The following is a 27,855-nucleotide window of genomic DNA, read 5'->3' on the forward strand; positions in this document are numbered from 1 at the left end:
GAAAAGCAGAAGCAAACTCAGAGTAAAATAGGCTCTTCCGCTGCCTGTATCAGTGGCAGTGCCCATAGCACGAAATTGTTGTAATTTATTGATGTAGCCTTCAGTTCTTAACAGCCATGGGTAACAGGTGCCATGGACCGCTCATGATTAGCCTCACTGGCGTAACTTTAACCTAGTAATGACGGACCCCGGTGCAGCCTCAAATATCCTATCTTTAATAGGCCCACTGTAATTATGACATATTCAAGAAATTGATTAAAAACAGAAATACGCTAGTTTTGGCCTTACTCAAAGGCCGCGGAAACCTGGCCAGTGGGTTCGTTACGCACGTCAATCCCTTCCCGACGATCTTGGTTCGATTCTTATTTATTAAATATACAGTCAAGTAGTTGATGAAACCTTGATCAAAATTAAAATACAATTTATAGAAAACGAAATTCACTTTAAAGAAAGACAAAAACTCAATAAAAATCATGTCTGACCCCCCTCCATGGGACATTCTAAAATGCTTAAAGTTAAAAAATGCTTAACGTGGCAAAAAATTAGATGAGCCCAGAATATGAACGCAACGCGTTTAATTACGCGTTAAGCATTTTCCTCCCATTAACCATTATAAGAAAACGCTTAACGTGTAATTAAACACGTTGCATTCATATTCTGGCCTCATCTGATTTTTTGTACATAGTATACTTCATTAGTAGGCCAATTTACACCCAATATGGCGGCGCGAGTAGTTCGCGAGGCTCTAAGTCTCTACAGATTCTGCAATTTTGCGGTATTTTTCTTGCTCATCTCGGGTCTGTTCGTGCAGAACAGTTGTGCCTTAACATCGTACACCCGTGGTGAGATTTTGGATATTGGTTTGCGAATTTCCGACAGTTTTATGGACAATCTTCGACTCCTTCCTGAGATCGGGAAGGCGGGGGAAGCGCAGAGGACTGAGAGCTAAGCTAAGGCTAACACCACATCGGCTCTCTTTACCCAGCATTTTCCTTGCCAATGTACGGTCGCTAGTGAACAAAATGGAGGAGATTCGACTCAGCGTCACACACAGCAAGAAACTTTTGAACTGTAACGTCCTAATCTTCATGGAAACCTGGTTAAACAGCGGAATACCGGACACCGCTATTGAGCTAGCAGGACGCCACACGCTCCGGGCGGATAGAACATTAGATGGCTCCGGTAAGACCAGAGGTGGTGGATTGTGCATTTACATTAACAAAGCTTGGTGCACAAACTCTGCTATTGTTGGGAGTCATTGTTCAGCTAACCTCGAGTTTCTCATGGTTAAAGGAACTGTATGTAGGATTGTGGCCAAAACTGGTACTGCAATCACTTTCAAATTACTGTAGAGCGGTGTATTCCCTCTCCCCCTCCTTAGACATTTTTTATCCAAAAAGTTTGTAGCTGCAACTGTGGTAACTAGAGCAGAGCTGGCAACCTGGATGCCGAAAAACTACTGACTTCGTGATTGGTAGATAGGTGGAGGGTGGCGCTTCAGGCCAAAACACAAAATGTCAACATCAACATCAGTTGAGGGCTGCAACTTCACTTTTAAAATGACAATATCCTGGCCGGACAACTGTTGTCAGTGATATAAGTATTTGAAATTAACATGATTTCTTAATGTCTTGTGACATATCAGGGCCATTTTATGATTAATGGAAATACATTTCTTACATGAATCTTCATAATAATACAATAATTTCGTACAGTTAGAGAATAAACACTACAATTAAAATCTGAACGTGTATTTTCAATAAAGTGTGAGTGAGCCGAACGAAAGTCACAGGACAAACAGGCAGCAGGAGTCAGATTTTTATTCAGCACGAGACAAAGTAAGATCTGAGCAGAGCTGAGATAAGCGCGACAGTCAATCTCACCGCGTGTCCAGTCTGGCACGTTTTCTGATCGCATATGGAAAGCTAAACTTTCTTAGGAATTCATTGAAAAGTTGAAACACTCACTTTGCTCTGCAACGCTCCGGTGGTGAATGCCTGAGGCCTGAGAGTGAGATCTCTCCCCTGTGGGCGGGTTGATAACATGCGGAACAGCTCCCTCTACTGGCTGTAGTGTTTAGCCTCTGGCCAAAAAATCCTCAGATGACACAAAATGACTATATTTGCGTCATCTGAGGATTTTTTCCACACATAAAATGCATATGTAGCACAGGTGATTTTAGCTACATAGTTACAAGAGATTCAATACACACACAGTAGTTCTTTAATTCATTTATGTTGATTTTATTTAAATTTATAATATATTTGGTTACCAAACAAGAAGAAATGTATTTCTGAAAAGAAAGAAACAAAAATAAAAAAATTTTGTATGTGTTTAATTAATTTGTGAGGTTTTTCATTTGGTTTCGTCATGTTATGTGAAAATAGAGTACTGCCCCTTTAAGCCTGCTCTTCTAGAACGTGCTCGCGGGCAGCGCAAGAGCTGAATCCTCCATTTTGAGCAGATCGTTAGAGCAGAGCTCCTGTGGGTAAATGTGATCATCGTTGTTTTGAGACAAAAAATCTGATATAAGACAACCATAGACAAGGATTTGGTGAGTGTTAATGTTTTTTTTGTATGTTTATGTTAGTGAGAGAAACGATGGTTTAATATCGATTGGTAAATGAGTTACATGGAATTGTGTGACGAAGTTCTATGAAGTATGCACTTTATGTGAAGTTTTGAGTTTATTATTAATGTGTTTAGGGGAAAGTGGGGTGATTGTGCCAGTTTTAACTCAAGGTGACTTTAAAGTGAGGCCATGACAGTAATGTCTTCAACTTAAGAATGTACATATATTTCAGGGTGTGGTGCATCCCTGAGAACAATAACTTTGGATCTGAAATAAATAGTTTCAGAAATATAGCTTTTGGGAAAAAAAAGTGGTCTCGTGGCACAACTTGCCCCTGGTGAGGGGTAAGTTGTGCTTTTGGGGAGAATGGCAAGTTGTGCTTTTGGGGAGAATACGTTGGGGTAAATTGTGCCAGTGATTTCTGAAGTAAAACAGAACATTTTAATGTTATGAACTGTAATGCTATATGAAAGCAAGACAAATTCAATACAAAATTACCAATTTAAGGTTTATTTAGATATTGTCACCCTATTAAACTGTTGGAATAAGTCATATTTTGTAGTCTTTGGGAAAACACAAAAAACTTAAATACACAATATATGATATTTGTGAATCATTTCAGGCAAAAAGGCTTTGGCAATAGATGCTGTTGACATAGAAAGCTGCCTGTCAATTATGTAACATATAAGAATAAAGTGAGACTCATTTCTAAACAAATGGCAGGTGAGTCAAACACTGATGAAGCATGCCCATCTCCTCACTTCTCCAGATTATCCCCTGTGGGTATGTAGGTCTAGGTGGTCTGGATCTGGCATTACTACTTACACTTGTCAATGCTGCAGGGGAATATAAACTTCTGCTCTCTTCTGGCTGTACCTCCAAGTTTTTGGGGTATGGGTAGTTTCTTGAGCACATCACCTCTAGGGATGACTCCTTCATCGTTTTCTTTAAATGTAAAGATGGGCTTTCCATCCACAGACTTCTTTCAACTTTGGCACAACCCAGGCCCTTTGGCACAAATCACCCCAGACCCACAAGTTTGAAAAACTAGCATGATCCAGCAGTTAAGAGCTAACATTATGTTAACTGTATAGACTCATTGTGTAGCCTGCTATAGCACTAAAACATGTGTGAAATGTTTTCAAACTTGTCTATAATTGTTCAGACACTATAATCAAAAAACCTTAATCATAGAAATTTTACTTTGAAAGGAAAAAACTGTTTTTTCAGCTAAAATGTGCTAACCTCTCATGCCATGTGTCTCTCTTCTTTAGAGGATGAGTAAAATGGATGGCTTTTCAAAATGATGTGGTCACATAACCAATTTCTTCTATGGTTTTCCAGAAACAATGGGTGGAACTACCCCCCCCCCCCTACTTTTTATTTAATTTATGCTTCTCACAGTATTACAGTCTTTATGAAATGAATATTATGTCATCACACATTGTTAAATATATGACCTTTTGTTGATTAAATGCTTTTAAATGGGATTTTTTAAACGTCATTTAAGGGTGATGACGGCTTGGCGCCACTCAGGCTGAGACAGGCAGAGTTTTGAAGTTTACACATTTGTTTATCATTAAAAAAATGTAATCAATGCAAATTGTTTGCCCTTCTTTGTCTTCAGAAATACATGGTAATATTATTCCCCAATGTTTCACATGGTTCATGCTGAACTCACATGCCATAATTAATATCATGACACAATCATGCCTAACTCGCATGGTTCTCTTATTGAACCTACAGTTAACTTACATTTTAAAGTCCCTGTAAAGGCAATTCTGAGATTTGTTTCTAAACACATTATAAATGTTAGAAATGTATTGCTGAAACACATTACAAAGACTGTGAACTATGTAGTACTGAATTCAGAAGTTAGACCGTTAAACAGTTTTTCACCATTGCTGTGTTCAGGATTTTCTGGGCGGGGCTAAAACGGTGGCTCGATGACGCACTGGAGCCACCGAGCCTGGCTCCTCCCCTAACACGATCATAACTAGAGCACATTCTCATCAGTTCGATCACGAGTAACTGTTAGTACTGTTAGTTACTATAGTCAACAACTTACATACAGCTTACAAAACAAAAACGATGAAGAAGTGGATTAATTTTGTGAACAGCAACCTTGATGGAGAGCTGAGGATCATCACCGACACCTACCTCTGCAGTGACTTTACACCGGATCGTTTTACAAACTTTCACCGGAGACAACTGGGATTCACTGATAATCCGCTGCAGAACCGACTATCCCCCGCCCCGGCCTTCATCCTCCCGTCCCGTCGACATCTGGTGCGTCGTGATCATAGACGCTCGTGATCAGTGAGTGTTGTCTTGTGTGCTACTGCCGCTTTCCCGCGAGTGGGCGTGGTTTCGGCGCCGACAGCGGACACACCCCCAGCGTTTGAGAGCAGAGAATGCTGCTCATTTTTTCAGGTTTTTGATAAGCTATTTTATGTACTTCCCGGATTTTTTTATGATTCAAATTTGGCTGGGTGGTTAATAACACATTTATCTGTGGTGTGAGGAACTCAGAACACATGTTTAGTTTTGACTTTACAGGGACTTTAACCAGATAAAAAGGTATTCACCTTTATTATTCATTTAAATGATGTTTTCTTTAGTTAAAATAAACACACAGCTCACAATTGATCAGATAAATGTACATTTTCGCAGTTGAAATCAAGTTATTCACTCTATACGGAACATCATTGTAAGCCTGTACGGAACACCGTTAACGCTTCTCATCTTCCGTACACCAGCGGAGGAGGTACTTTTCCCCACTTTTCTCAAATATTATTGGTCCAAAAGACATCAATCAAAGTGTGGACTGTCCAATGGGTATTCACCCAGGGAATGATCACACAAACATGCTTGTCTGGCTCTCAACAACGGAGGAGTGGGCGTAGGCGTGCAGTGAATGGCAAAAAGTGTACGGAACATGGTTAGTCTACGTTAATTTTGACCTAAAATACAGGTCAGGTTTTTGTTCCTGTGGACAAATATCTGGATATTCACTTCGATGGCGAGCCCCCATGGATCTGGACACTAGACTCAGGGCTCCAGACTGCGACCAAATGGTCGCATTTTGCGACTAAAATTTGAGAGTGTGCGACTGAATTTTACATCCAGTCGCACATGTGCGACCAGTAAATTTGCCTGCTGTCGGTACTGGAGAAATTAAGAAAATACACTTACTATTTATAATTGATAGACGTTATATCTGGCAAATTCTGTCTTTGGTTCTATATGACATAATATTAAACCATTTTTCCGTGATGCATTTTTGCTATTCGCAATCCAGAAGAGAGAGAAAGCGAGCGAGCTCTCTCACGTGGAGCTACAGTGAACGCAACACCACAGTCAGCTTGAGTGACGATGGCCAAGAGAACTACACAAAAGATTAGTCTGCTTAAACTTTAGGGATGTGCTGTGATATTAATCTAATTTTATTTTCGATTTCGGCTTCCAAGAATTATAAAAAGATGATATGAGGTAAAACTATTCCTATAGCCGACATCCTTGCGCTGTCATTTCTCCCTAAACTTAACGTAAGAATCAGTGGTTGTTGTAAACTGCAGTCTCTACTGTTGCTAAACTGCGGGATGTGTTTGATAATAAAGAGCTATCAAATGCACAATAATCCGCGCAAGAGTCGCTGTTTCCAACTTCAAGGCGGCTTATGTGTGTGTGCTGCGAAATGGACCGACTTGCACTTTATATTTTAGGCTTCGTGTGCGCCGCGCGTCTAAACCATGAAATAAACAACAAATAGCCTGTGTCAAAATGACCGGATTGGAGAGTAGTTATTTTAACAGTTTATATCTTAAATGGGCGTAAATAGTTTGGAGAAATAGGAGAATATGATATTATTAGTTCTGCATTCGGTCTTAAAGGGGCAGCGTCTAATAAACCTGCTGACGATTGAGCCATTAATTTGAATCGAACAAAAGGCAAATAGAAAATATTCACATCTCTTGAATGAATAACTTTAGCTTTTATAAGCATTAATCTATCAATTTATACAGTGAAAACTATGCAGTGTTATTTTACATTTCATTACTTTATTAGATTTCTTTGTAGGTTTGTTCTTTCTAAGTCATATTAATGTAAGCAGACCTACCGAATGCCTGCACACTGGTCTATTTTCAAATAGATGTTTTATATTTTTGTTCAAACATTGCTGTTTCTTTTGCTACATATATTTTACTTTTCAGATTATAAAGCCATGTTAATAATTATGTTCTTAATTATGTTTTTTTTTTAATTAAAAAAATATTTACAGTATAATAAAAAGAACTGATAAGAATATCGTTAAAGTACCTGATCAACAAGCAGTATCGAGTAGTAATACCGTTAAAACGATACCCATCCCTATTAGTAATACAGTGGAAATTAGTAGATTTGGTTAGCATGTTGATTTACGGTGTACGCCCCTAAATTTTCTGGTTGTGCCCCTAAAATTTTCAGTTGGGGGCCACTCTGCTCCTAGTGAAAAAAGTTAGTCTGGAGCCCTGAGACTGTTGGATTGAACAGGCCTAAACCCATACTGTGAACTTTTATTTCTTAAAATTTGAGGTGGGATCTTCACTCACATTCTTTCTTCAACTTTTTCCTATCACTTGAGACTGAGTGATTCAAATTTTCCTGTATCGGGTCTAAAGGACTAATATATATATATATATATATATATATTTTTTTTTTAAATGTTTTGGGCTTTCATGCAATAGGACTGGACTTGTGGTTTTTCCTTCATTTTTTTAGGAAAAGCAAAGCTAACTTTGACTGGAAAAAATAATCAGAACTTTTCAGGTTGAATTTTACTGACTGAGAAATATTTCTGGTACACATTCATTTTTGAGTGATCGATTTGAATTTGGTATTCAGACTGATATTGAATGAATGTGAACTAAATTGATTTGCCATACTTGTAAGTGTGTGTTCATTTAGAAAGGTGCACCTATAGGGATCGGTGAGCTCCAACTTTTGTTCAATCTTTTCCATACCGGTATATTGTTCTTTTTTTTTTTTTTCATTGATGTTATTTTTCTTGTTATTTGAGGGTTTACAAGGAATTTATTCTTTTTTTTTCTAACAGGTAAACAGTCGGCTGACATCACAAGAATCTTGATTGATTTTATCTGTACAAATGTTTAAATTTAAATTATCTCAGGCTCCCTAAACGAACCTAGTGGTCCACAAGATTTACCTACCTACTGCACTAAAGTGTTGCAGGTGTTACACAAAACTCTCTCATCTCAGGGGGATATGAGGGGAGAAAGTACCATAATTCAAAATTACTTAGGGGTTTCTACTGATACAAAGCTTAATGCTAAATCACTGAAGTGACCCTTTAAGGAAAAGCAATGATCACAATATCTTCCACCATAACCATGTGGAACTGGACACTTTTTCATATGAACATGACACAATAGATCCAGCAGCAGATATAGACCCAAAACTACGCAGCTGCATCAATCCAGGCTTGCCAACTTTTAAGATCAGGTTGGAGTGAGATTTTCTTGTTGAGGGGCTGACGGTATACGACCGTATATCGATTTCAGTATCAATTCAAAGCCTACTGTACATATAAGGAAATAAGGATATGTACGTCATTTAACATTTTAAATACATTTTCACATTTAAAGAAATCTAGTGTTTGATCATATCTAAATATTTACTAAAATGCAAAACTGCAATACTTTTTTGAGCAACTAGATTAGATGCATGTACATTGATTAAAGAGCCATAAAGGCACCAGTGGGTAATGGCATTACAAATGGAAATCTTTCGAGCCACAAAATGACTCTAATTTGCCTCTTTGAATAAGAATTCTCTAATTGAACCTTAATTACTATACTAATTGTAATATAAATAATAAAAATATTAGAAGAAATATATTTTAAGTGGTCATTAATGGACCATAATTATTGCACAAATAGTATTTAGTACCAAAATATCTCAAAATATTCAATAAATATTATTGAACTAAAATATAGAACATTTATTCAATAGAAAAATATTAAGGTGTATGGTCACATTTGACCATCAATGAGTATGAGTGTGACCAATTAGTAAGGTATACCTGAGGGCTAAATACAATAATAAACATTAACATTAATGTTAAAATTTTTGCGTCTCCATTATAAAACGATCCTGTATGGTTGACGTAATAGTCAATGCACACTATGCTGTACTGTTTACCAAAACTTGCTGCAAACACCTGTAAAGTGGAGCTGTTGTGTATCAAGCCATTCAAATGTATTGACACAGCGCTAGAAGTTTTGAGAGCTCCGTGAAGCACGTGACCGCGCTCGCCACCGGGAGATGAGAGAGCATGTCGCAACTCCGTTTTTCAACACTGGCTTTAACCCTTGTGTGGTGTTCATATTTTTGTTATTCAGCCAGTGTTCATGGGTCTGGTGGACCCGCTGCATTTTTGGGTTTTTAATAAAAAATGTTATGTTAAAATACTCAACAGATGTAGCCTGGATGCCAGCCGAACTTAGCCCCGCCCACAACATTTTTACTCGGGCAGTTTCTGTCTGGACTTGATCGATAGAGAAGTAATTATGCCCGAACAGAAACTGTTTGAACCAATGAAATTGTCAGGGCGGGCTTTAGACGATGATGGACAGATGATCAACATTAACGTAATCATGCACGTCATCAAAGGCGCTTGGGTTGAGTTTGTTCTAATCCTAAACGGAGAACTTGTTCGTATATGCATTCACCTTTACTATTTCTCTCAGAAATGATGATCGTGTTGGTAAGTACTCTGTGTATCCTTAAATTCTTTTTTTACAACACCGGCAAAGATCGTTTACACTCATCTTTTTCTTCTAACGTTAGGCTACTTATTCCAGCGTGCGTGCAGGTACAGGGTTGCCAAGTTTTTACAACAAAACCCGCCCAATTGCTAACGTTCCTCAAAACTAGCCAAAAACAAGCCCAATAGCTTTCCAGGGAGGGTTCTCCGGGAAAAAAGGCATTTGGGGGGTAAAATATGTTATGTTGGCAGGGCTGGCAGCTAAAAATCGCATTCTGTTGACATTTGACAACTAACGTTGTGCGTCGCTCCGTTGCTCTGATTGGTTGTAGGTCTATCCAATTGAGGTCTTTCCTGGTTCGGTTGAAACACGCCCCATAATCACAGCCCAACGGAGCAGTATCAGACTCATATTCTGACTAGAATTGAGTATGACGACGTCAGGCTACAACAGATGTTTACTTCATCCCAATTACAAGCAATATAAACAGCATATATGGTTAATATTTTCTCTTTAACTTTGTTAGATCACACTTAAGAATTGCAACCTTGTGTGGGAACGGCAGGGGTAGAAACAAAACTCACTCTTGCACTCTCTCACACTTACACACAATCTCTCTCTCACACGCATGCGCACGCACACACACACTCGTGCGCGCACACACACACACACACACACACACACACACACACACACACACACACACACACACACACACACACACACACACACACACACACACACACACACTTGGATATGTGGTGTATGGTTACTCTCCATAGGCATAATGGTTTTTCTAATATACAAACTGTCCTGTACAAATCTATCCCCCTACACTAACCCTACCCCTAAACCTACCAATCACAGAAAACTTTTGGCATTTTTTGAATTTCAAAAATCACCATTTAGTATGTTTTAATATGAGGACACTAGGGATGTGACGGTGAGGAAATTTTCCCACCGGTTAATTGATGTGTGACAACACCGGTAATACCGGTATCACCGGCGGAGGCTTTTAAATCACTAATTCTATCTAACCGAAAGTAACATGCACACGACCGCTCTGAACTGAAAACGCGCCAGTGCGCGCACACCGTGACTGACCGCTCGTCTGTAAATGCGCGCTCTGTGAGGCCATGGGTGCGTCTCAATCAGTTCCCTAGTTCAGTAGTCAGGGCACTGATCAAGCATTGATCAGTCTATGATTGAGATGCACGCCATGAATGCACACTGTTAGTTCGTCCGTAAAGCCTCGTTTATACTCGACGCGCCCGCACGAGCGCGAGGGTGCGCGCGGCAAAAATAAATCCGCGCAGCAGCGTAGCGCGGAGGCTCGCACTGCGGAGCCAGGCGAAAGTAAACAATGCGCGCTCTGTGCGGCCGTGCACATTTTACTTTCGGTTTTTAATCAGCGCCAATTCGGCTGCGGGTTGCTTGAATTGTGGGTTCATTAGCCTATTATTTTTAACGAAAAACACAACAACAAAACAAATGACAAACTCCCTTAAATAGGCGCTTTTACGTTTCGCTTTGAAACCAAATCTTCCGCGATCATCTCAGTCAGCTCCTCACTCTTAAATCTGATGAATGACTCCTGCCGCTGCCGAGACTCTCGGTCGGATCCTGCTTTATTAAGCAGACACGTTCAGTTTTTATTTAAATACAGGGTCAAACTCTGAACAATGTACTCAAATTAATATATGTTAACGGCAAAAAGACAATTAAACCTATTTCCCCTTAACATTCTCATGTGTCCAGGGCAGGGACTTTAGTTTAAGTTCCCATTGTTCTCATTCTACTATATCTTACACTCTATTATAAATGATTCTGTAATACAGTGGCTGTATACAACTGGCTTTTCAGTGCCATAAACCGCTGTGTTGCTTTTCATTCACACATTGGTGAATTATTTAGTGTTCTACAGCCCATGTTACTGGGGCCCATCAGATTCAACATTCAGCTCTCTCAACCACAGACACCAGTGATGGACTACAAAAAGAGGAAGTGTTCGAGACAGAAAGAAACAGTCAGACAGACTAGGAGAGAGAGCAAGAAAGTGTGTATAAAAATGTGAATTAAACAATAAAGCTTTAAACAACTGTACAAAAGTTGATGGGAGCTCACATTGACTTTTCCCAGGCTGGGCCGGTCTTTGGTTAGATTTGAGAGGGCTGTGCTTCACTCTGAACCAGTGGCATGTGAACAAGCCAACGCTGATCGCACATGACAGTCTGTCAGAGTGCAGAGCGGGTCGAGTGGAAAGAGGGATCAGAAGCTACTTTCAAAGCTGACTGATTGAAAACCAGAGCAGGATACAGGACATTCCTGATTGAACCACTGTGCCCAAGGCTCCAAAATCTCCAACAGGCAGCTTAAACCCATACCATCCTCTGTGTCAACCAGATTAACTGTCAATGACATACTGTGTGTGCACTTTGCATCTCCTTCTAAAGTCCACAAGGACTAAATAAAAGGATGTAGGCTACAAGAAGTCAATATTCATGAAAAGCAGTCCCACAAATAACTCCAAGCAAAATGCCAAGGACCACTTGAAGCTAGTGGGACCAATTTTGCCAACGATATACAGACTGCCACATAAGAAGTATAGACAACACATGCACTCTGAAGGATTCGTTAATGCATTACTTGTTATAGCTTCAGGCATTTGTCAATCAAATGACACTAGTTACAGCACTATGTATACAGAACTTTGAGTTACAGCCCATGTTCAAGGACAAAATGGAGATTCCTGGAAGAGGAATGTGACCTCAGGAACTGTGGACAAACCCTACTAGCGACTGAAACTCAAACTCTAATGGCAACCCAGATCCTTAGCAAAGCAGCTCTATGGATAGTACAGGCTGTAGAGGGAAAACTCATCTGCATAAAGCCCTTTTGGAAGATCTAATGTGCATCACAATTTGCATAATTACTTATACTACAAAATAGTGCATAAATGATTAGTTTAAATGATTAGTTTGCTCACTTGTAAAATTCCAATAATAAGTGGACTTCAAGTACCTGGATAATACTTATTTCACTGGAAAAAGTGAAATTTTGGTACACAAAAATGACAGTTCAGAACGCACCTCGGTTTTGAAGTCACGGTTCTGTACGGGTTCGTACAGCAGGAAGGAAAAAACGAAAAATAAAATTGCTTTTTTCCCCCTTTTTTATTAAACAGTGGATTACTTGAATAAATTGTGTCTCTGTCTTTAAATACATTTAACTATGATTACAATTCTTAAAAATAAACAATCCATCTCTGCTAATGTCGTAAACTATATATAGGGAGCCCTTACTTGGACATATAATATTATAGGTTACAATTAACAACAGAGCCCAAACAATTACATTTTAGATATAATAATCACCATTCACATAAAAATGTATGCAAACATGTAAATTGCATACAAGGCAGTTTTTACATTAACTTCTAAATTTAATTATAAAATTATGTTTCTAGTGACGTCTTTCCACGGTTGAAACACTGATTGGGCGATTACACGAGAAACGTGTCAGTAAGTTGTACTGTATCTTTCACCAAACCTTCAGATGTTTATTCTGTAACTAGCATAAAAGAAGAAGGGATGATTGCGCTCCGGCTCCGCGCTGCCACTTGAACTGAGGCGCCTATACAGCCATATGTCTCGCCACATTAAAGAGTGTCAATACAGCATTTATTGTTTGAACTTTGTGATAAAATGGACAGAATTTGAGAGATGGGACTTTGTTTCATATCAAAAGTTAAAAAACACAGTGTTTATTGTGATTATTGGTGGTTAATGGTGTTTAAAAGTGGTTAATGGACTACAACACTGAAAGATTTCTCGGTACAAATACATGTACCGTTACACCCCTACTAATTATGAGAAACACTAATTTCCTAGTCAGAAATTGGACACGAACAACCTCTCCAGACATAATTACGACTGGGAAACTTTTTGTGTTTTTTGATACCTGAATTTCAAAGTTTGGCGTGCCATAAACTAGATTGTAAAGAAGACTATTGCTGTACTAGTGACTGAAGTTTACTTTTTTTTCACACTTAAAGGGTTAGTTCACCCAAAAATGAAAATTCTGTCATTAATTACTCACCCTTATGTCGTTCGAGACCCGTAAGACCTCCGTTCATATTCGGAACACAAATGAAGATATTTTTGTTGAAAGCTGATGCTGAGATTCAAGATTCAAGATTCAAGATTCAAGAGTTTTATTTGTCACATACACAGTTATATACACAATATACAACTGGCAGTGAAATGTAAACAGGTCCGCTCCATGGACAGTGCAATAACAGTTACAAGAAATTAAATAGAAATAGAATAAAGTTAGAATAAAAAGTATTAACATAAGTAGAATTATAAATAAATCAAGTAAAAGATAAAAATAGGAAATAAGATAAAAATAAAAATATAAAAAATATGTGGATGATAAGTGAGATAAACTGTAGACTTAAAAATAAGTGGTTAACATAAAATATATAATATGTATATATAAAGAAGTATAATGTGCAAGGTTTATTACAGGTTGTTACGCAGTAACAATAGGGACGTAAAGTAAAGTGCAGTGCAATTGCAGTATGTGGATGTTAATGTTGAAAAACCGTATGTTTATGCGTGTGCGGGGGTGAAGTGAGTCACGTGACTGAGTTCAGGAGTCTGATGGCCTGGGGGAAGAAACTCCTCCTGAGTCTTTCAGTTTTTGCCATCAGGCTACGGAAGCGCTTACCAGATGGCAGCAGGGTGAAGTGAGAGTTTGCAGGGTGATTAATGTCTCTGATGATTTTAGTAGCTCTACCTCTGCAGCGTTTGGTGAAGATGTCCTGCAGAGACGGGAGAGCTGAGCCTGAGATGCGCTCGGATAAGCGCACCACTCTTTGCAGGGCTTTGCAGTCGTGACTGGTGCTGTTCCCGTACCACGCTGTGATGCACTGAGTCAGGACACTTTCTATCGCCCCTCGATAGAAAGTTTTCAGGATGGCTGGTGAAACCCTGAATTTCCTCAGCTGGCGCAGGTGGTACAGTCTTTGCCTGGCTTTTTTCACCTGTGTCTGGATGTGTGTAGTCCAGGTCAGATCCTCGGAGATGTTCACACCCAGGTATTTGAAGCTGCTCACTCTCTCTACCGGTGTCCCGCTGATCATGAGAGGGGAGTATGACCGATGCTGTCTCTTCCTGAAGTCCACAATCAGTTCTTTGGTCTTGTTAACATTCAGAGAGAGACAGTTGTCCTGGCACCATGATGTCAGTTGCTCCACTTCGTCCAAGTATGCCGTCTCATTGTTGTTGGAGATGAGACCCAGGACAACAGTATCATCAGCAAACTTGATGATCGAGGTGGAGCTGTGTGTGGACAAACAGTCATGGGTGTAGAGAGAGTAGAGCAGGGGACTCAGCACACAGCCCTGTGGAGCTCCAACACTCAGGGTGATGGAGGTGGAGGTGAACTGGCCTACTCTCACCGCCTGGGGTCTGCCAGTGAGGAAATCTTCAATCCAGAGGCAGAGAGAAGAATTCAGGCCTAGATCCAGGAGTTTGTGTGTTAGCTTAATGGGAACTATGGTGTTAAAGGCTGAGCTATAGTCAATAAATAGCAGCCTGACATAGTTCCCACTTTTGCTGTCGATGTGAGTGAGGCAGGAGTGAAGGACGTGAGAAATGGCATCTTCAGTCGATCTATTGGGACGATAGGCAAACTGAAGAGGGTCCAAAGTGTCAGGAATGGAGGAGCAAATGTTGTTTTTAATGAGTCTCTCAAAGACCTTCATGACTAAAGATGTGAGAGCCACTGGACGATAGTCATTTAGGCAAGAGGGTTTACTGATCTTAGGTACAGGGATGATGGAGGATCGTTTGAAGGAGGTGGGGACAACAGATGTAGCAAGGGACTCGTTGAATATGGATGTAAAGAGCCCTGCGAGCTGATCAGCACAGGACCGCAGAACACGACCTGAAATACCATCCGGCCCAGCAGCTTTCCTGACATCCACACGTTTGAGTGCCCTCCGAACCTCGTCCTCCGAGACAGAGATCACGTGACCGTTGCTGCTCTGAGGGACTCTCTCTGACGCGTCACTCGCCGGAGTCGCGCTGCCGCGATTACCATCAAAGCGAGCGTAGAAAGAGTTTAACTCGTTCACCAGTAACGGATCAGCTCTCACCTCTGCAGAGGATTTAGTTCCAAAAGCACAGATGGTCCTCAGTCCCTGCCACATCCGCCGGGAGTCGTTGAGTTGGAAATGAGATTCCACTCTGTCTTTATAGCGGAGTTTTGCGGCTTTAACGGCGCGCCGGAGAGCGTAACATGAAGCTTTGTACTCCCTCATATCCCCCGTTAGGAGACCGGCATTGTAAGCGGTGGTGCGCGAGTTTACTGCAGTGCGAATTGAACTGTCCACCCACGGTTTCTGATTAGGGAAGGACGTTATAGTTATTGTTTGTGTGGCTTGCTCTGTCAGTGTGTTAATAAAGCAGAGCGCCACTTCTGTGAACTCGCTGACGTCCTCAGAACTCGCGCGGAACATGTCCCAGTCGACGTCATCAAGAGCTGCCTGTAGCGTGATCTCTGAATGGGATGACCAGCGTTTGACTTCCCTCCTCACCGGGGGCTCTTGAACGAGCCTTTGTTTATATTCCGGTGTGAGGAAAATGGCGGCATGGTCCGATTTGCCAAAAGCTGGCTGTGAACGAGCTTTGTAGGCGTTCTTAAACGGAGAGTAGCAATGATCCAGTGTGTTTGCTCCTCGTGTGGGACAGGAGACATGCTGGTGAAAGTTTTGCAATACTTTCTTTAGGTTTGCTTTGTTAAAATCACCCGCGACGATGAAAGCAGCGTCGGGGTGTTTGTTTATGAAGCCGCTGGTCACATCATGGAGGGCAGATAAAGCCAGCCCCGTGTCTGCTTGTGGTGGAATATAAACGGCAGTGGTGATGACCGAGGAAAACTCCCTCGGCAGGTAGAAAGGCCGGCACATGAGAGTTAAATGTTCCAAGTGAGGCGAGCAGGATCGCGAAAGAATGGAGATGTTCCTAGGATCGCACCATTTCTTGTTTATCATGAAACACACTCCACCGCCTTTAGATTTCCCGGCCTCGGCTGTTCTGTCCATCCGAAAAACAGAGAAGTTCTCGGACGGCGTCACGGCTGTATCCGGGACCGCTGGCGTGAGCCATGTTTCGGACAGACAATAGATGTTGCAGTCTCTCATGTCCCGTTGAAAACTTATCCTGGCTCTAAGATCGTCCATCTTATTCTCCAAGGATTGGACATTTGCGAGCAAAATGCTCGGGAGAGGAGGACTGAATGCTCTTTTTCTCAGTCTGTTGCGGATCCCAGCGCGTTTCCCGCGGTGTTTTTTGAATCTTCGCCGTCGACTCGAGTGGCCATTGTTCAACTCGGCGTCCCGGCGAATCTCAGATGGAAGATTGGAGAAAGTGTCCTGAAACAGGTCAGTGTAGCGGTAACCAATTTCCAGAAGTGTTTTGCTGTCGTAACAGATCAAAGCAGATGATCCGTTGGAAAAAATAGAGAGTAAAAGAGAGTAGAATAATAAATAAAAGCAAAGTCTTAGCGGAGCGACCTGAACGGCGACCGAGCACGGCGGCGCCATCTTTAGAAAGGCTTCAGATAGGCCTCCATTGGCATTCAGTACACTTATACTCCCAAGACCGATAAAAGGCACTTAAAATGTCGTTACAAAGTCCATCTCACCACAGTGACTCTACAATAATCTTACGATGCGACGACAATAGTTTTTGTGCGCAAAAAAAATCTAAATAACACCTTTATCCAGCTTGTTATTGCCTTCCGCGTGTGCCTCCACGACGCATGCGCGAGAATATGACGTAGCGCCGGGGTTCGGGAATCCATGAAATGCACACTCTAACCCCATTTTGAGCACTACGCCGAGACCTAAAGCACGATCAATGTAGAATCCAACAGCTGAGATACGAGCGTCTTCCTCTGATTGTAAACAAATCACTTCTGGGTCATCTGTCCGAACGCCGGATCTGCGTCATATTCTCGCGCATGCGTCATGGAGGGACACACGGAAGGCAGTAACAAGTTGGAAAAAGGTGTTATTTTGATTTTTTTTGCGCACAAAAACTATTGTCGCCGCATCGTAAGATTATTGTAGAGTCACTGTGGTGAGATGGACTTTGTAACGATGTTTTGAGTGCCTTTTATCTGTCTTGGGAGTATAAGTGTACTGAATGCCAATGGAGGCCTATCTGAAGCCTTTCTCAGCCATCAGCTTTCAACAAAAATATCTTCATTTGTGTTCCGAATATGAACGGAGGTCTTACGGGTGTCGAACGACATGAGGGTGAGTAATTAATGACAGAATTTTCATTTTTGGGTGAACTAACCCTTTAAACTACTTTCTCTTGCTATTACAGTCATGTATATTTGCGTACATGTAAAAAAACAAACATCTGATGCATATTTGATGAACTTTACACAAATGCTTTTGTTTCACCGAAATTCCAGAATCTATATGGCACGGTGAATGTATACAATAGGGTGGATATGTTTATATGGTTGCCAATGAATGGCACTCTATATTTTATTCAAATTCCATTGGATATTGTCTAAATATCTTCGATACATTTCAGCTTTAATAAAACTTCCCCCCAAATAAAGGCAAGAGCAATCCTTATGTCCACCATAGGGATGTGACGGTGAGGAAATTTTCCCACCGGTTAATTGATGTGTGACAACACCGGTAATACCGGTATCACCGGCGGAGGCTTTTAAATCACTAATTCTATCTAACCGAAAGTAACATGCACACGACCGCTCTGAACTGAAAACGCGCCAGTGCGCGCACACCGTGACTGACCGCTCGTCTGTAAATGCGCGCTCTGTGAGGCCATGGGTGCGTCTCAATCAGTTCCCTAGTTCAGTAGTCAGGGCACTGATCAAGCATTGATCAGTCTATGATTGAGATGCACGCCATGAATGCACACTGTTAGTTCGTCCGTAAAGCCTCGTTTATACTCGACGCGCCCGCACGAGCGCGAGGGTGCGCGCGGCAAAAATAAATCCGCGCAGCAGCGTAGCGCGGAGGCTCGCACTGCGGAGCCAGGCGAAAGTAAACAATGCGCGCTCTGTGCGGCCGTGCACATTTTACTTTCGGTTTTTAATCAGCGCCAATTCGGCTGCGGGTTGCTTGAATTGTGGGTTCATTAGCCTATTATTTTTAACGAAAAACACAACAACAAAACAAATGACAAACTCCCTTAAATAGGCGCTTTTACGTTTCGCTTTGAAACCAAATCTTCCGCGATCATCTCAGTCAGCACCTCACTCTTAAATCTGATGAATGACTCCTGCCGCTGCCGAGACTCACGGTCGGATCCTGCTTTATTAAGCAGACACGTTCAGTTTTTATTTGTATTGTCTGTTCTCTAACTGAACTAAATTATTTTATTACTATAAAAAAAAAATCAAAAAGACGGTGGGCGGTGCCACGGTGGGCAAGTGATGCAACCGGTGTGGAGTCTGGACACCGGTAACACCGGCAACACTGACTATCGTAGCAAGCCTAGAGGACACAGATGTCGTCATAAACCATGTTTACGTTGTAATACCCATTATACACATTTGTGTCCTCATAAACCATATACATTTACATACACACACTAACAGCAGGCCCTGACAGGAGGAGGACCGAGTAAAGGTAGACAAGACCTACAATTTCCACACTTTTATCAGCCCCGGGTCCAGTGGACCCTAACATCCTGTGTGTAATATAAATGTGTAGGGGGGGTGTACAGTGTGTGGTCATTGAAAATGTGTTCTGATATATATTCCTCACAGAAAATGAGCCAAGGCCAATTAGTCTCAGTTTGAAAAAATAATTAATCGTATCATTTTTCTTTTGATTAAAAATGAAAACGGGTCCAACAGACCCGAACATCATACAAGGGTTAACTGTTATGCCATATTAGCGGCAAAACGCGATTTATTGTTTGAATTTCGCATTAAAGGGTTAGTTCACCCAAAAATGAAAATTCTGTCATTAATTACTCACCCTCGTGTCGTTGGACACCCGTAAGACCTCCGTTCATATTCGGAACACAAATTAAGATATTTTAGTTGAAAGCTGATGGCTGAGAAAGGCTTCAGACAGGCCTCCATTTGCATTCAGTACATTGACACTTCCAAGATCCATGAAAGGCACTTAAAACGTTGTTACAAAGTCCATTTCACCACAGTGGCTCTACAATAATTTTACGATGCGACGACAATAGTTTTTGTGCGCAAAAAAAAATAAAAATAACACCTTTATCCAACTTGTTCTCGACTTCCGTGTGTGCCTCCATATTTTGATTTTTTTTTGCGCACAAAGACTATTGTCGTCGCATCGTAAAATTATTGTAGAGCCACTGTGGTGAAATGGACTTTGGCGTGAGATTAACTTGGGCAGTGTGAGAGCATGAGATAGAGCCTGAAAGCGTGAGTGAATGGTGGTATTGATATGATCCAATACAGAGGAGGTGTAGCAGTCAATGTCCGTGTGAGCGCCACTGGTGGCTTGAGAAGCAAACATACTCCAGCCTGTGTGTAGAAACCTTTCCTAGAGTATGGAATCTGCCCCTGCAGGCCACACCTTGATGGTCTTCACTGATGGCTTCACACGGTTGATGAGGGGTGCATATTTGGGGGTGAGGAACAAAGAAAGGTGATCTGACTGTCCCAGGTGGGGGAGGGGTGTCGCAACGTAAGCTCCAGCCATGTTTGTGTAGACATGGTCTAAGGTTTTGTTTCCTCTGGTGTGACAGGAAACTTGGGTAGCACTGACTTTAAGTTTGAGTGATTAAAGTCACCTGCAACAATAAAAGCAGCTTCCGAGTGATCAGTCTGTTGTTTACTGATGGCTGTGTGAAGTTCTTTCATAGCAAGCTTGGCATCAGCATCCGCATGACTCCCAACAATAGCAGAGTTTGTGCACCAAGCTTTGTTAAGGTAAATGCACAATCCACCACCTCTGGTCTTACCGGAGCCATCTAATGTTCTATCCGCCCGGAGCGTGTGGCATCCCGCTAGCTCAATAGCGGTGTCCGGTATTCCGCCGTTTAACCAGGTTTCTGCGAAGATTAGGACATTACAGTTCAAAGGTTTCTTGCTGTGTGTGATGCTGAGTCGAATCTCCTCCATTTTGTTCACTAGCGACCGTACATTGGCAAGGAAAATGCTGGGTAAAGAGAGCCGGTGTGGTGTTAGCCTTAGCTTAGCTCTCAGTCCTCCGCGCTTCCCCCGCCTTTGTTTAAGATCTCGACGCTGCCTGCGAGCACTTCCGCCCGGCCGGGTAGATTGCATAGTATCGGGTGTCCTAGCGATCTCAGGAAGGAGTCGAAGATTGTCCATAAAACTGTCGGAAATTCGCAAACCAATATCCCAAATCTCACCACAGGTGTACGATGTAAAGGCTCAACTGTTCTGCACGAACAGACCCGAGATGAGCAAGAAAAATACTGCAAAATTGCAGAATCTGGAGAGACCCCGAGCCTCGCGATGTACTCGCGCCGCCATCTTGGGTGTAATTTATGTCTAGGAATGGAATAATGCATGTCACCTCTGCACCATCAAACGGTCTGGCTGAGCGGGCGGTGCAAACTTTTAAGAAACTCATGAATGAACTTCTGGGCATACTATTGAGACTTGGTTGCATAGAGCATTGTTTACTTATCGTATTACACCCCAGTCTACAATGGGACTGTCACCTGCAGAAATGATGGGGAGGAAATTGCGATGCACCTTAGACAAAATGCACCCCGACTTTACTAGAAAAATAGAAGCCAAACAAGAAGTTCAAAAAGAGCACCATGACCGCCTGGCCTCTCCTTGTCGGTACAAAACGATGTTGGGGTACTGGTGTTGCTGTTGATGGCTGACCAGTGATGATTTGGTGGTCAAGCTCTTCCTGCAGACATCACAGTCAAAGGTCTCCCTGGCGACGGCATGGATGTTCAGATGCCTCGTCAGGTTGGACTTTTCAGTGAAAGTCTTGTCGCACACGCTACACCGATGTCTAGGCTTCTCCATGTTTCTAAAAGCAGATGAGGGCTTAAATACATTTTTAGAGACCCTGCAGCCCTCGTAAAAGTGGTAACCAAAAACAGCCCATTGACAGGTTGACATGTTTACACTTCTAAAGCATATTTACACATCAAATTTCAACTCCACACTGTTGTAACACCATCTCTATGGTCTTAAGAAGTGAGCTAGAGTTTCTGATCACGTTTTTGAAGAATTTTCAGGGATCGTCTTCTCCATGTTTCATCTGGTACAGTAAAACATGAATAAATTGTAACACTTTACAATAAGGTTGTATTAGTTAACATTAGTTAATGCATTAGTTAACATGAACTAACCATGAACAACACCTCTGTTCAGCATTAGTTAATCTTTGTTAACGTTAGTTCATACAAATCCAGCTGTTCATGGTTTGTTCATGTTAGTTCACAGTGCATTTACTAATGTTAACAAGATTTTAATAATGCATTAGTAAATGTTGAAATTAACATTAACAAAGATAAATAAATGCTTTATAAGTGCAGTTAATTACTAGTTCATGTTAACTAATGTTATCTAATGAACCTTATTGTAAAGTGTTACCGAATAAATGAGTAAAACTAAAAGCAGACGAGGGCTTAAATACATTTTTAGAGACCCTGCAGCCCTCGTAAAAGTAGTAAGGATAACCAAAAAACACTTTGTTTTTAGCATGCAAATCGCGGTTGACATGTTTACACTTCTAAAGCATATTTACACATCGAATTTCACTGTTGTAACACCATCTCTATGATCTTAAGAAGTGAACTAGAGTGTCTGATCACGTTTTTGAAGAATTTCCAGGGATCGTCAGGTCATTACAGCGGCGATTGGTAGCTCATTAATTCATTATCAATGCATTTTAGCATGGTAATCGCGGTTGATATTCTAACGCATCTAAAGCATATTCAAGCTTTACATTTCGAGTCCACATAGTAGTTGTAGATTCTTCAAGGTCTCAACATGTAAAATTGATAGTCTGGTCGCATTTTAAAAGCATTTCAGAGAGATCAAACCAAGCTATTTTAATGTAAAGAAGAGGTGCTTGTCAGTACAGCGCTAACGAGATATGTAAAACCTTGAACATCAGACAAATTATCCAAAAATATATTGAGTTTCATTCATTACTTAGCACATAATTATACCAAACATACCTGAGAGTTAGAAAAACAAAAGCCGCCCACAATAAATTAACGTTAGATAAAGATGGCCGCCAGGAGTTTTATAAAACAGCTCACAGAGCTGCACAGCTAGATGACATTTTCCGATCCTCGCTCAATGATTGGTCTGTTGAGCGCTGAGCTCACGATTGCGGATCGTTGCTCAGCATTGCTCAACCATTGGACAGCTGATGATCGCTTAGGTACTTGGAGGGGAATTTGCTTGGGAATACCAGGTGCTATAAGCATTTTTGTTTTAGAAAAAAGAAGAAATAAAAGTGTTTGAACGTGTGAAATAGCCCGAATTTGGCTGCAGCTTTCGCTTATGGCCATACCACCATGAGCCCATAGAGGGAGTTAGTGAGTTGCTAGTTACAGGAAGTGTTGGCTGCAGACGATGAGGAAGGCTCACCATACACGTCTTTTTGTTTTTTGTTTGTTTTATGTTAGAATCAGTGTTTTTTTTTGTAAGTTTGTTGTTTGTTTAAGTTAAAAAACAGAAGAATATCCAGTCCAAAAATGACCAAAATCTAAACGGAGAGTCAACAATCTCAAAAACAGAAGCTCAGGAAAAAAGGTTCCAGTAACAGCAAAAAGTAAACTCTGGAAACAATCAAAAAGGCACAAAAGAAACCTTCTTGGGGCAAGCTTAAACTTACGGCAGTCACAGGTTTAGGAACCACAATAACCAAGCAAGGATGCAGAGAAACAGACCAGCTTAAATACACAGCACAGAATGAGACACGGGTGAAAACAATAGCACAGATTACAAAAGTCACATGTTTAGACATGAGTCCTATGGGGACCTCTAGTGGCCAAAATAAAACATTACAAGGCAAAAAACTGACAGGATTGTGCAACAAAATATGCATAACAGTGAGCTGGTAAAGGACTTGGAGGAGATTGAATGAAAAGATGGGTCTTAGGAATGTCTTTTAAAGAATTGTTTTTTTTTGTTATGATTTTAAGAATGGTTACTTTTAATGCTCGAGGGTTAGTAGATACAAGGAAATTTGAAAAAGTTATGGAAATGTGTAAAAAAGAAGATGTAATTATGTTACAAGAAACTAACTGGAAAGACGTACATATAAATAAGATCAGCAAAAAATGCAATGGAGAGATATTGTATAATAATGGGGATGATAAATTTGGAAGAGGAGTTGCAGTGTTAATAAGAGAAAACAGAGATATAGAATGTAAAGTTGTATGTAAGTATAAAGTTGGGAAATGTATAGCGTTTGAACTTGAATACGAAGAAAAGAAAATACTTGGTAAATGTGCATGCGCCAAAAGAAGAAATTAAGAAGAGGGAATATTTTAATGTTTTAGTGGGAATTTTAAGGAAATATAAAGAAATAGTTGTTATGGGGGATTTTAATGTTGATTTTAGTAAATTGGATATGGCGGAAGGAATGGTTTTCAAGACGGATACAGGGAGAAAAGAGTTAAAAGTGCTGATGGAAGAAAATCATTTGATTGATGTATGGAGGGAAAGGAATGAAAAGAGAAAAGAATTTTCAAGAAGGCAAATAGTGGGGAATTTTATGCGTAAAACAAGAATTGATTTTATTTTATGTACAAGGAATATAGAAAGTTATTTAGATAAAATAAGGTATGAAGAAACAAGTTTAAGTGATCATAAACCTATTTTTAAGCAAATAGATTGGAATACAGTGAAAAGAGGAGCGGGAGTGTGGGTTTTAAACACAGGTTTTAAAGAACGAAGATTATGTTGTAAAGATACAAGAGATCATTACAAAGGAAAAACTAAATGGAATGTACAAAGAAGACAAAAGAATTTGGTGGGAGAATGTGAAGTATTTAATAAAGCAATTTTCTATTAAATATTGTGAGATAATACAGAGGTGTAAAAAGAGTAAAGAAAGAGAAGTAAGATAACTATTAGAAAAAGAATTAAATAGGAATGAAAAACATAGAGGAAAAGCTGAAGGAAATAGAAGAGAAGAAATATAGCGGGGCAAGACTAAGAAGCAAAGCAAAGTACACAGTGGAAGGAGAGAAATGTATACAGTTTTTCTTTGACTTAAAAGGGAGAAGGGGAATGGTGGAAACAATTAAAAGAATAAAGAGGGAAAATGGTGAGATAGTGGAAACAAATGAGGAGATATTAAAAGCCGTAAGAGCATAAGAGCATTTTATATGTATGGAGTTAAAGGGAATGAGATGCAGAGACAACGATAAGTATAATAGATAGAATCAGGTACATGAAAGACAAAAACAGAGGCATATATTATTAGTTTGGATTTTGAAAAGGCCTTTGATAGAGTGGAGCACAATTATTTATTTGAGATTTTAAGAGGGTATGGATTTGGAGAAAAGTTTATTAAATGGATTATGATTTTATATAAAGGAGCAATAACAAGAATAAAATGTAACAGGTTTTTAACGGAATGTTTTAAAATAACTAGGTCAATAAGACAAGGCTGTCCATTATCGTCGCATTTATATTCATTAGTTGCTGAACCATTGGGATTAGCTATAAAAATAAATAAAGGCATAAGAGGGATAGATGTTGAAGGAAGTGGGGGAAGTGAAAAAATATTTCAATATGCAGATGACAACAATAATAGTTAAGGATATAGAGAGTGTGAAAAAAGCAATGGAAGTGGTACAGATATTTTGTAGGGGATCAGGAGGAAAGATAAATGAAGAGAAAACAGTATATATGAGATTTGGACAAGCAAGTATTTAAGCTGATCATTTTAATTTTGAAGAATCAAAAGAAATAAAGGTTTAGGTGTTTTAATAGGGAAAGATGAAAAGCATGTTAAGGAAATAATATGGGTAGGAATATTAGGAGGAATTGAAAGAAGGTTGAATTTTTGGAAATTGAGAACTTTAAGTTTGAAAGGGAAGGTCTTAATTTTAAATGTTTTAACAGCATCTAAGTTATGGTATGTTTTATATGTGACTTCTATGCCGATGTGGGTGGAAAAAAGCCTGCAAGAAAACCTGCAAGAATTGCATATAATACTTTAATAGGAGAGGTAGTGAAATGGAGGGATGGGACTGATAGTAATTAGCTTAAGAGTTAAAGTAATTAAAAAGTATTTAGATGAGGAAGGTGAAACAGCCTGGAAAAAGACAATGGAATATTTTTTAAACAAATGTGGGAATTTTAATTTTATGGATGAAAAACTAAGAATTGGAATTGGCAAGGATTGCCAGATTTGTACAAAGAACTGATGAGTGCTTGGGGTAATGTTTTAACTATTGTTAGTTTTAATCCACATGGTAGAGAGAGCATTTTAAATCAGCATTTATTCCTAAACAATGGCATTTTAGATAAGGGGGAAAACATATTTTATAAGAAATGGTGGGGTGTGGGGATCACAAGAGTCAGAGATGTTTTATATGAATTTATAGAGGGATTTTTACAATTACAGTATATAACAGATACTATGGAAGTGGCAAAAGAGGATTTTAATAAACAATAAATATGAAATAATTAAAGCAGCAATACCTAAAGAGTGGATAAAAAGAATAGAAAACATGGAAGAAGAGAAACCAGGGAAAGAAGTATATGTAAAGTTGGGGGGAAAACTGTATACTTTAAAAGAATTGACTGTGAAAATGTTTTACTGTTTTTTTAGAGGGAAAGTTTTTAAGAAACCAGCTGTTAATGAGTATTGGGTGCAGAAATTTAAGATCTAAAAGAAAATGACATGGAACAATATGAAAGGAACCATAATAGAGACAAAATTGGAAAATGTGGAATATTTTATTAGACACAAAGCAATCTTTACTTATATATAAAATCAGAATGGAACCAAGTTAAACATGTAAAATGTGCAAGGTTGAAGATGAAAGTTTTTTACACTTGTTTTTAAATTGCAGATAATTGGAAAGTTTTAATGAAAATGGTTGAAGACTGGTTGATAAGTTGAGAGGGGAACAAAATTTGAAAAATATGGAATGGAACAGGGTGGTGATGTTGGGTGTGGAAGAAAAGTGTCAAAACAAAAAGTTGATTACAGTTTTTCTCAATTGTTTACACACAAATTCTGGTACTTGAGACACAATGACCACAACATGTAACTCATTCACCAACCCCCTGAACCAATTCTGCTAAACTACAAGCACAGTTCCTGCTTTACACTCAAATTGCAGTTCTGAAACACACTTTTTTCAAAAACCTACACACAATTCTCTGCTTTTGGCACAAGGAACACACTGCCATTCAAATATGCACACTGACTCATCACAAGGGCAAACACCCGTCACACAGTTTTAAAATTAGCAATCAGAGCTTTATCACAAAAGGGCAACAGGTGAGCTCTTCTGTTTTGGAGCAATGGATGCCAACATTGGAAACAGAGGCAGAGCCAGAGGAGTGAGAGTAAGAGGAGGAGGACGGGGAGGACGAGGACGAGGAAGGCCAAGGACTGTAATCTCTGATGAGATCCGAGCCACTTTGGTTGATCATGTGGTCAACCATGGTCTAACAATGAGGGAGGCTGGGCAAAGAGTACAGCCACATTTGAGCAGGTACACTGTAGCATCCATCATCCGGACTTTCAGAAATGAGAATAGGTAAGAAATCTACTCTCACTAGAAAATTGCAGTACTGCATATCAATACAGTATTCAATGAGTACAGTAGTACAGTATTGCCTGTGGACTGTTCTGTGGGACTGTAAAAATACTGTAAAGTATGTTTCAAGTATTTAGGAAATGTATACCTACTTTGTATTTACAGTATTTTACTATTTGTTTGGCAGAACTGAAAGATGACCAACACAAGGTGGTCGGGAACGTGTTCTGTCTCCTGAACAGGAAACTGAAATCATGAACATGGTCCTAGAAAACAACGGCATAACATTACGGCAAATACAAAGAAAAATAATAGAAAACAATGACATGTTTCAAAATATTGATAGGGTACACCTCAGATATTCATTCATGTTTATTCTTAAGGAAGAGATGATCGATCGCGCTCACAGATGATCGTGTTCACGCGCACGCGCCGCCACTTGAACTGTGATGTGATCAGTGATGCCACATTAAAGAGCGTTAAAACAGCTTAAAACATGCCCACTGTTAAAGATTGCATTCGGAAACCGTTCGGTTTCACAGTGAAGTCTGGTCCTCTTCTCATCGAGAACATGAACTCTTGCTGTCAGTGCTTGTGCATGGAACAGACGTGGGTGTTTCTCAGATATACTGAAATACGTCCACACCGCTGACATGTTGCTTCAGACAAGCACGTGCAGGTCGCGGTTTCTGTTTGCATCATCACAACATTTCGGCCGTGTTGTTTCGGTCATAAAAGT

Source organism: Gobio gobio, assembly GCF_949357685.1.
Source record: "Gobio gobio genome assembly, chromosome: 1".
NCBI classification, from domain to species: Eukaryota; Metazoa; Chordata; class Actinopteri; order Cypriniformes; family Gobionidae; genus Gobio; species Gobio gobio.